Below are 11,849 nucleotides of genomic sequence, written 5' to 3'. Positions count from 1 at the left end.
GAATTTTATGCAAGCTAAATTCCAATATTATGATATTTCATATCAGTGTCATGTTTTGTAGTAGTAAATGTCAGATGGGGGCAGGTTGTCACATATGTTTTATGTTGGCCTTAATAATGTTTTGATATTTTTTATAGGTTTGCTTTTCCATTTTTCCACCATTTTGTAATTCAAAATTGTTTTGCTGTTTAAAATAAACTAAAAAAAAACTAATTAAATAGACTGTAATTTTAGTGGCAGGTTCCAGTTGTGCATTTTTTATTATTTATTTATTTCATGGATAATATCATTGGACATGTGCAATGGATTTTTATAACCAAGACTTTTAGGTGTATGTCTGTAAACATGGACTTTCAAAGATAAACCTACCATCAGTGAAAAATGTGACAGCTAGCCCCAGTCTTCCCTATACATTAAATGTGTCTAAAGGTTGCAATTTAGTTCATAAATAGCAATATAAACTCTTATTTTCATTCAAATTAAGTCTATTTCCTATTTGAGTTTGGCAAATTGAGTGAGTAAATTGTTTTCAGTTTTACATTTACAAGTCATTTCAAAGCTGATTGGCATCATTTTTTGTCCTCTAGTCTAGTGAATCATTGGTAAATAACCTACAGAATAATATGGAATCTATTTCCAATCCTCAATGCAGACTACAGCGAGCTGAATCACTGTCTGCCGCCTCCATGAGCAGCTGTCCGCAGTAATGGAAACTTATCAGTGATGGTTGGAGATGATTTTCGCAGGCACCAACTTCATTGACAGCCACTCAAGCATCAAGAAAACGGCAGTCATCATGTGACACCCGCAGAAAACAACCTAACGCTCACAGCTGGTACTGACGTTAACGTGACGTCAACTACTGTAGGTAAGCTAACAAGTTGACATTAGATGTTCAAACATCCGTAGCACACAAATGTTGAGTGAAATAACACAAATAACATGAGTTTTGAAATAGTGCTGGGCAACAATTGATCGCATCCAAAATAAAAGTTTTTGTGTAAGTACTGTGTGTGTGTGTACTGTGTATATTTATTATATATACATACAAATACACACACATGCATGTATATATGTAAGAAAAATATGTTTATATAGTAAATATAGTGCTGGCCGTTTTTTGTGTACATAATATATGTGTGTGTATTGTGTATATTTATTATGTATATATAATTACGCACACATGCATGCATATATTTAAAATATGTTATGTTTATATATTAAATATGGTGCGGGCCGTTTTTGTGTACATAATATATGTGTGTGTATTGTGTATATTTATTATGTATATATAATTACGCACACATGCATGCATATATTTAAAATATGTTATGTTTATATATTAAATATGGTGCGGGCCGTTTTTGTGTACATAATATATGTGTGTGTATTGTGTATATTTATTATGTATATATAATTACGCACACATGCATGCATATATTTAAAATATGTTATGTTTATATATTAAATATAATTATATATAATATAAAATACATACATGTAAGTACATGTAAATATTTTCAAAATATATACTGTATGTGTGTGTCTTTACACACACATATATTATATAAAAAAAAACTTACATTTTTGATGCGATTAATCGTTGCGCAGCACTATTTTGAAATAGCTGAAGAGTTGAAATCGAGTTATTAGCATTTTCAAACCAGTGTGACGTTTTTTTCTTCTGTAATGTAAGGGGTTTTTTTGTCATTGGAAAAATGTGCACCAATGCTTAATTTATAATAAGACTAGGCATCTTTATTAAGAAAAGTAGGGTAAATTTTAATTGCATGCTGTCTTTAAGCCACCTTCTGTGCTGTTTATGTAAAATTATGAAACACTGCTATTAAGAAACATAAAAGAGCATTTCCAACAAGGGGATTTTCTCTCTGTGGACTTTCATCAGCCCAATTTTAGTGTGATTGTGCCCCATTATTGTGTTTTTCCTGAATCAATAAGTGAAAGGAACAATTTTTACCGTAGAAACAAAAAAAGCTGCTCTGCAACTAAAGATGAATACAAAACATGTGGCAAGATTTGCCATTTAATTAAATCGGCCCTTAAGTTCCATAACTTCCATTAAAACTGTTTTTCAGTCTAGGGAGAACAATGCGGGAATCTGTGGGAAACAGTGATGGCAGAACGTGCTCTTTTCATCCGGTCTGACTATACAAATGGACCTCATTGTCTACGGAGAAATTCGATTTTCTGCCATGCGACAGCTCTACATAAACTCCTCTCTGGGGTCTGATGCCACCATGCTCAGGCTTATCAACAGCACTCAGGGTGTGAGATTGAGTTCTGGCGCATATTAAACCATGGGGAGACCAGGGACAAGAATCAGAAATACAGCATAATCCCTCTAGAGATCCTCCTCTCACATCTGCCTTCATCTGGTACCGACTCGATCCTCGGTCAGAAAAAAACCCTAAAAACTCATCCCGATGAGCGCGCTCTTTTGAGTGTGTAGTTTGCTCCTTTATCTTCTGTTCAGAGCCGGCCCCTAAAATGAAGTCATTATCATCGTTCCTAGCAAAGCTCAAGCATGGTAGGAGAAGCCGTCCTTCGTGGATCCCTAAAGAGGCTGGATAAAAGAGCTTCGCTATCGGCTCTTCGGAGTGAGATGGCTAAAACCACACATGAGCTCAATCCACCTCCCTGCTGTGCTCCTGCTAAGCTGTTGCAAGGCATGTTGGAGAAAAAGTGCTACCTTCACATACTCATAGCGCTATTATTAAAGAGGAGATTGTGTTCGAAATGGCACACAAACATACTACTCTTACTGTTTTTGCAGTATATAATCAGGGCTGTTGCTAAATTATTATTTTTAGGCTTTCCCCACCTCCAAAATCCCAGTTTATCCATTAAGTACTGTATATGACAAAGCATACTGCCATTAATACTGTATCCCACAATGCACTGTGCTTGATCTGATCTTTCGTTTAGTAACATCAGCCACAATCAGTCAACTTTCTTGGCTCATCATGTGATCAGATTGCCCAAAGTTAAGATGTTTTAGCATATATTTATTATATTATATTATATTATATTTTATTCTGCACAGCAAAAATGTGTTCTTACTCAGTATTTTTGTCTTATTTTCCAGTTCAAATTTTTTAACTTTCTTAAATCAAGATAAATGTACTAGACAAGCAAAATAAATTCAGATAAGTCTTGTTTTCTGAGAAATGCATCCAAATTAATTGAGCTTTTGCTTGAAACAAGAAAAAAATATCTGCCAGTGGGAGAAAAAATCTAAAACTTGTTTTAGCTTTGAATTAAGTTTTATTCTCTGACTCCATTTATCAGATATTTGTCTTTGTAATATATAAATTAATTTTTCTTCTTAAAGGGGTCATATGATGCGATTTCAATTGTTCCTTTCTCTTTGGAGTGTTTCAAGCTCTTGGTGCATAAAGAATATCTGTAAAGTTGCAAAGACTAAAGTCTCAAATCCAAAGAGATATTCATTATAAAAGTTAGAAGTCAACCACGCCTACCTAAAATGGCTCATTCTAACACGCCCCCACATGTCTATGTCACGATGTGGGAAGATTTGCATAACGCCGCCCAAATGTTCATGCAAAGAAAGAAGGTGTAACTTTTATTCTCACTGTAGTATTGTTGTTGCCGCCGCCGCCATGTCGTGAAGGCGCTGTGTGTTTCGTTGTGAAAGCGAAACTACTTTGTTTGGCCTTCCAAAAGAGGACGATATCGCTTCGTCATGCCTGGATCCGTGCGCACTGGATAGCTGGCCAATCAGAGCACACCTCGCTTTTCAGACCGATGAACTTTGTAAAAATCAATGCATTTCAGAAAGACAGGGCATAGAGGAGAAACAATAATGTACAGTATGTGGAAAATAATGTGTTTTTTTAACCTTAAACCGCATAAACACATTTCATTACACCAAATACACTGTTCTTTTTAGCAACATCATATGACCCCTTTAAGTAAATGGATCTTGATTTAAGAATGGTTAGATATTTGCACTGGAAAACAACAAAAATACTGCGAAAGAAAATAACTAATTATATTATATTATATATATACTGTTACAAAAAGATTCTTAAAAAACTTTTACTTTTAATATTTATATTTATAAGATCAATCCATTGCTTATAAATTTCTACTTCACTATACAGATGAAAAACAAAATAAATATTAAAAGCAGAAAACAAGATTTCCTCTTTTCCTGTATTTACATTTTGTTTGTGCCACTCAGATGTATAAATATAGATCATTGCTATCTGTGTCCAGCATTACTTCACAATGGCAGGTCTGTCTTGCATCAGCATGGTAGAAAGATAAGTGATAAATTTGTCCACATAGCCTGTTTCCTTCCTACAGAGAAGAAACACATTGTGGTTACATAGTTCGGCAACCGCAGTGTAAGATGCTCTACACAGAGACAGCATGAAGTAATGCCTCATTTACTGCGACCCAAGAAAGTCACATGATATGTATCAGCTGTGATATACAACAAGAGAGTGTGTTGGAGATATGCACATGTGCTGTCATGTGTGAATGAAACCGCGTGAGATTATTTTTTAATAAACCGATAATGATGATGCAGTGGAATCCCATGAGGCTTTACCTCATTTCAAAGATAAAAACATAATTGTAAATAAGACTTTTTCAGGCAGAAGTTTGGCGTGGGCGAGTCAGAACAGATAGCTGTGAGGTTGGAGATGGAGACTGAGTGTTGCACTGGAGGGAGAGAAGAAAAGAGGGCTAGCCCAGCAAGCAGTGAAACACAGAGCGTAGCACATTAAGTATCATGCTGATGAGACGCCGCTGGGTTGCTTGTGGATTTGAGGTCGCAGCAGGGCCTCCACATTTACCCATGCTCCCTTGGTGATGAGCATAGCTGGAGATGTGTGATTGTCATGGTTGGGCAAAATTCAAAATTTAACATTTGGTTCACTTTGAACTGATGAAATTTACCAACTGGAATTTGAATAGTTTTAAAATACATTTTCTTATATTCACTCGCCGTTCACTTTATTAGGTGCACCTGTTCAACTACTCATAACGCAAATATCTAATCAGCCAATCACATGACAGGAACTCAATGCATTTAGGCATGTAGACATAGTCCAAACCAAACATCAGAATGGGGAAGAAAGGTGATTTAAGCGATTTTGAACATGGCATGCTTGCTGGTGCCAGATGGACTGGTTTGAGTATTTCAGAAACTGCTGATCTACTGGGATTTCCAGCTGATATAAACGCAACAGTAACTCAAATAACCACCGGTACAACCGAGGTATGCAGAACTCTCTGAACGCGCAACACATTGAACCTTGAAGCAGATGGGCTACAGAAGCAGAAGAGCACACTTGGTGCCACTGGCTCACCAAAATTGGACAATAGAAGATTGGAACAAACTCACTCTGATGACTCTTTACTAGTCATGAAATAAACATGAATGAACATCAGAAGGTATCTTGAAAGAAAGTCAATACACACCATTTTTCAAGTTCAAGTCCACCAATGTTAATCTACTCTCCTATATATATATCTATATATATATATATATATATATATATATATATATACTGTATGTATGTATATACTGCATAAAATATATTATTATATAAATAAAGCCCTATAGGTGCTCCTGGCTGCACAACCCTTGTAATTGTAAGGGTTCACTAGTGCACAGAAAACTGGCAACCATAATAGTTTCTGATAAAGAAAGAAATGTGATCAAAATGCACTTGCATTGATCTCAAATTTAAAAAGCCTTTGCCAAAGGACATGATTATCAAGAAAAGTAATCATTTCGCATTATAGGCCAATTACTCGAGCTATTCTCATTTTGAGAGTGTGGCACAAGACATCACCTCTGATGTGTACCGCAGCTGCTCCACTAATATGGCGTGCAAATTTTCAAATGAACCCGAGTACAGTGGGCATCTGGCCCAGATTCACGCTGGGATACTTATCCTGTCAGGAATGGAGAAAGAAAATCATTGTTTTCAGATGGGATGATAATTCAATCTGTTTTTCTTTTCCTTCGTTCCCAATCGCCACATCTGTGAATTGAGCTTTTGACCAATCTGCGGCACATAAAGTCATCCCAGAGGCACGTACGGCCCACAAAGCATGTTCTCTTTGAAATGGCATTGTTTTTTAACAGCTAAATAACAGTGCTATTGCAATAGCATGTTATTGCTGTTCAGCTAGTTGGATTTATTTATAGAATATGTTGCATTACAATAGCTAATGGTTTTGTTTATGGCTGTATGTTGCATGGTCTCTGCCGTGGAGAAAGAATAGACCCCCCCAGATACACGCAGGAAGTAGTCATAGCAGTAATTATGTTTAGGATTGAATGCGAATTACATTTCTGCATAGCTCACATCCACAACACACTGACTATTAACGGTCAATGAAAATGCACGTATGCATAAACAGAACAACCAGTTCCACTAATAGAAAGCCACTCGGGAGATGTTGCACTTTCATTTCTGCAATATTGCTTTCTTCTGTGTTGTTTTCCTGCATTGTTTTACTGAAGCCTGAAATATTCAGTTCATTTGTCTTGCTGGCCCTCTAAATGAAGATTAATGTCATGCTGGGCATCTAATGAGCACCATAACACCATTCCCATACTGCTGCAGTGACAGAACGTTAAAATGCACAATTATTGGCTTCAATTTCAGCAATTAAGCCCTGAACTTAACTTTTCAGCAGATAAATTAGTAATTATAAAGGGATGGAGCTCAATTATATAAACATAATCAAAATTAATGTATGCTTTTGTGAGAGCACAGACTATGTGTAATATTGAAGATGTCAAGCTTCAGTTTTGCCTCGTTGTACATCTCTTCCTTTTTGGATATTGACATTTTATGAAGACTAACCATTGCACTTTAAAGTAAATGTCACTTTTCATTCCTTGACTGAAACAGGCACTTGAATGCAGCATTTCATCCCAAATGTATATTTTTTTTTATAATATCTTGGGGACTTTTAGTGCTCAGTCTCACAAAGCTCAATTTTTTTTAAAAGCACATCCATCTATATATACAGTACAGTGAAGTTTCTAAATTTGCAGAGAGAGGACCATCTGAAGCATGAGTTTTGCATTGGTCTGGGTTTTGTGCCAAATCACAGATCTGATAGCAAGTGCCAGTGGTTGGCAAACAGTTTGATTTGAGGTGACTTTGTTGCTTAATGCTATTCCTGGAGATGGGTTATACTAAAATGCAGTTCATTTTTGTGTTCCCGTCATATCTGTCTAAAAATAGTAAACAAGATATGAAACTTTTTGGTTTTGGTTTTACCACTTGCAATAAGGTTAACTACATTAGTTAACATGAACTAACAATGAAAAATACTTCTAAAGGATATGTTAGTTTTAACATTTACTAATAATACATTATTCAAATCAAAATTTGTATCTTTTAATATTATTTAATAATCAAGTTAACAATGAACAGTTGCATTTTTATTAACTAACATTAACAAAGATTAATAAATACTGTTAAAAAATGTATTTCTTATTATTAGTTCATCTTTAAATTTAACTTTAGCATTAACACATTTTAACTAATGGGACCTTATTGTAAAGTGTTACTCTTTTCAATACAATTGGCATTAATCCTGCTAATGCATTAACCAACCACAGTTCAGTGCATTAGGTATGCAATGCAATGTTTAATTCTGTAATGTTCATTCATCAAAAATAATTGAGTTTCTTGTTAAAGCTTTTTGTAAAGTGTTCCCCAGTTGTGTTTTGTCACAATAGTAAGTGAACATAGGAGTTTAGTAGATAGATAGATAGATAGATAGATAGATAGATAGATAGATAGATAGATAGAATACCCAAAATACCCAAAGTCTAAATTAAATGTCTAAATTAAATGCAAGAAATGCACATCAGCAAGTCTGTACATTTGAAGGCTGCCACTCAGATTTGTTGCTACTAGAATAGTAATAGTTCCCCTGTGATTCAGAGTAAATACAGCTATTTGGATGCTCTGTCAGCAAACTCTGTCTCCTCCATTTCATCCAACAACATTCACAGGAGTCCCAGGTGCTGACAGCAAGATGAATTTCCCCGTCTTGTTAAAGTACAGATAATGAGATTTGGACACAATCGCAATGGAAATCTAACATGTTTGCATAGCAATTATTGCTTTTGTGGATTTAATGATCTTAAAGATTAGGTTAATTATACACTGTCATATGTAATGCATATCTGTGTAGGTTGTGCAATCGTGTCGCTGGCGCCCGTTCTGCGAGCGTGTCTTTGATGCCAACTGTAATATTAATGTGAATCTGTGCGTCTGCTGCAACATCATTATTAACTGTCTCGTCACATTTGGAGTTTGTTTATTATCCCCTTAATGCTGATGTGTCGAGATAGAGATGCTGCGCTGGTGCTAGACCATTAGCCGCGCGGTAATAAACTCTCTCCAGCTCTTAGGTTGGAGTGTTGATGCTAGTTGAGGGAAGTGAAATCAAACATTTAAGAAAGACTGTCAGTGCTAATGGGAATATGTTCCTGCGCGTGTGTTTCTGTGTTTCTGAGAAAGGGCTTGTGGGAGCAGCGTTTTTTATTTACTACTCATGCGCTCTGACAGGTTAAATGATTAAATCCATGCCTCATGCTGAGGGACAGCATATCCCTACAGAGAATCTTTCAAACAACTTAGGCCTACATTTCTCTGGGCTGAGGACAGCTCACTTACTGGGTCCCCACGGTGGAACACATCAATGGCAATCAGCAAACCTGTCTGCACTTAAACCATGACAATAAGCACTTGTCCTGATCCAAACAATCCCAACTGCTCACCAGGAACAGCTGGACTTTCAGATACAGTAAGAGTATTAACGTCGCTTTGCTGGCATTTATGGGGCTCTTTCATGCACCGTGAGGGAGAAGACTGGCATATCTGTTGCTTAACTGCTGGGATGTTTGCTCTACAGTTACTGTTTCTGAATCAGAATCTGATGAGGAAGGTTTTGAGTGCTTAACTGTTTAATTTCACACAAATAGTCTTGTGTGTGTGTGTGTAGCCAGACTTTTGAATCTTAGCAACTTAAATATTGCTAGTATTGTAGTACTGTAGAAGTGTTTACAATGCTTGGATTGCTTTCTCCATAGGACTGACATGTGACCAACCACACATTTGGGACGTGGGAAAGCTGAAATCTCTCTACAATATGCTGGTGGACTGATTCAAGATGACAATGCAGAACATGCGGGTCCTGGAGGTAAAACATTTTTTTAATTAATTAAAAATCCCATTTATTTTATGCATAGAAAAAAATATTTTAGCATTGTGTAAACCTTTCAAGACATGTGGCCTAACATGATTTCAACTTTAAAAAAAAATAGCATTGTGTAAACCTTTCAAGACATGTGGCCTAACATGATTTCGACTTAAAAAAAAAATAAAAAAATAAAGATTTTGAACAAAAGTTAAAAAGGTAAAAATCCCATTAATTTTGTCCAAGGAGAAACTTTTCAACAATTTTATTTTGCAATGTAACTCTGAAGCAGTGTCAAAATAAATGTGTGTGTGTGTGTGTGTATATATATATATATATATATATATTAAATAAAAAAAAAATGAATTGACAACACATAAAAACCACATATCAAAATCCAAAGCTCATAGCAAAACGACTAAAACTTAAGATAAAATCAAAATGAAGCCTGAAAATATAAAAATAAAAGATAATTAAAAATCTGAATTAATAATGTAATAGTATAAAAAAAATACTAAAATAACACTGACTATAATAAAATAACACTACAATGAATTTGCGATAAAAATATATACAGTATGGTGTGTTATGCTTAAAATCAATGGATTGCAATTGGTTTTATGTTGTGTCTATGTTTCTTATTCTACTGAGATATTCGTAAAACACTTTATTGGATTTGTAGAAACAAACAGTTTTTACCCCAATTTGCATTGGTTGAATTGTCTTTGTCAAACCTCTTACTGAAGAATGTTTTAAAAAGGCAGATTTTCAGCTTTCTTTCAGAACCACGGCTGTTAAAATTGTGCAGTCACCGTTGAGCTCTTTCGCGTTGCAGCCAGCAAATCAGATTCTAACTTCTTATTTCAGTATATTGTTTTCAGAATGTATAATCTAAGATTGTGAACATCTCATTTTCCAACGTGACTACGATAAATATAGTACTGGTACTGACTTGTGGCCAAGAGATACAAATCATTCCAGAATATCTGATGAGTTCTTATTAGAATTATTTCTTATGCGGTTGCTCTGATGTCGTTTGTGCTGTATAAGGTCAAGCCTTAGTGAATGTTTGAACTGTTTGTTCGTCAAAAAAAAAAAAGGATCAAACCAACTCAAAAACACCACTGAACTTTCAAAACACCACGGGACTCACCTGGGACGCGGAACACATTTTATGCAGTCTGCATTTTAAAAAGCTTCAATCTAATGAGGAAGGAATTCATTCAGCTGGGATTTTTAATTCTGCCAGGCCACGATTAATCCCATCAGTAAACAAAGCAGAGGTCATCTTGTTTTGGAGAACTCCAATTAGACCCTAATCAGCACTAATCAGACAAGCTGCTCGCCAGAATCTCGGCACGTCATTTTGCCTTCCAGAGAGCTTTTGCGCTTCTCTTCCTCCTCTTTGCTGTTGTGTATTCCCTGCCCTTAGCACTGAGTGTGGCTTATGCTCTGTGATTTTGTGTTCAAGGAGTTAGAAGGAGAAAGAGGGCTAATTACTAACACTGCGGCGTATAGGCGCTCATTAAATAAATAAAGATTAAAGGAGAAGGTGTTCACAGTCCAGAGAGGCTTTAGTCCCGGCTTCATTAGCAGTAAACTTTCCCACAACGGCAGAATAAATAGTCACACTTTCCCTAGACTTGCATTACTGTTGTGTATTCCCTGCCCTTAGCACTGAGTGTGGCTTCTGCTCTGTGATTTTGTGTTCAAGGAGTTAGAAGGAGAAAGAGGGCTAATTACTAACACTGCGGCGTATAGGCGCTCATTAAATAAATAAAGATTAAAGGAGAAGGTGTTCACAGTCCAGAGAGGCTTTAGTCCCAGCTTCATTAGCAGTAAACTTTCCCACAACGGCAGAATAAATAGTCACACTTTCCCTAGACTTGCATTGGATGGTTTATTTAAAGGCCCAGCTTCTCATTTGAAATATTTCACACGCTGCAAACATCTGGTAATGTACTTTATCACATTAGAGTAATGTGTTATGCAAGACCATACCAGACTAGCATTTGAAAGAATTAATCAAATAAAATGTCAATAAAAAAAAATCTATAAAAAATAAAATATTTTTTTTATTTTAAAATAAAAATAAAAAAAATGTCAAGTGCTTTTTCATAACTAAGACTTTCATGTATAGTATGCCTACACAGAAATTGACTTTCAAAAACAAATGATCCCTTACTGGAGTAAAAAGTGTGTCATCTAGCCCCATTCGGAGTGAAAAATAGTGACAGCTTTTGAGCATAATCTCACATATATATGTAAGATGTTGTCTACTTCAGCAGAACTGTCTGGCAGAGTGTGAATGTGTTTGTCACAGCTATTTACCATGTAGGGTAAACCGGGGGCAAATGTAAAAATTTTTACATTTTCACCATCTCACACACTACTACAAATATCCTGCCATCTTTTGGTATACAAAGCTGAGTAATTGTATAGTTCATTTAATATTGAGAAATCTTTTGGAATAATTTTTGCCTTTAGATGGTGGAAGTATATAATTATATAAATGTGGGTGTGTTTTAAATATTTAATTGTATTTTATACATACTTATATGTGTGTGTGTGTGGAGTGAAAAATAGTGACAGCTTTTGAGCATAATCTCACATATATATGT

Source organism: Sinocyclocheilus grahami, unplaced genomic scaffold (genome assembly GCF_001515645.1).
Source record: "Sinocyclocheilus grahami isolate Dianchi unplaced genomic scaffold, SAMN03320097.WGS_v1.1 scaffold56.1, whole genome shotgun sequence".
NCBI classification, from domain to species: Eukaryota; Metazoa; Chordata; class Actinopteri; order Cypriniformes; family Cyprinidae; genus Sinocyclocheilus; species Sinocyclocheilus grahami.
This window is presented reverse-complemented; position numbering follows the sequence as displayed.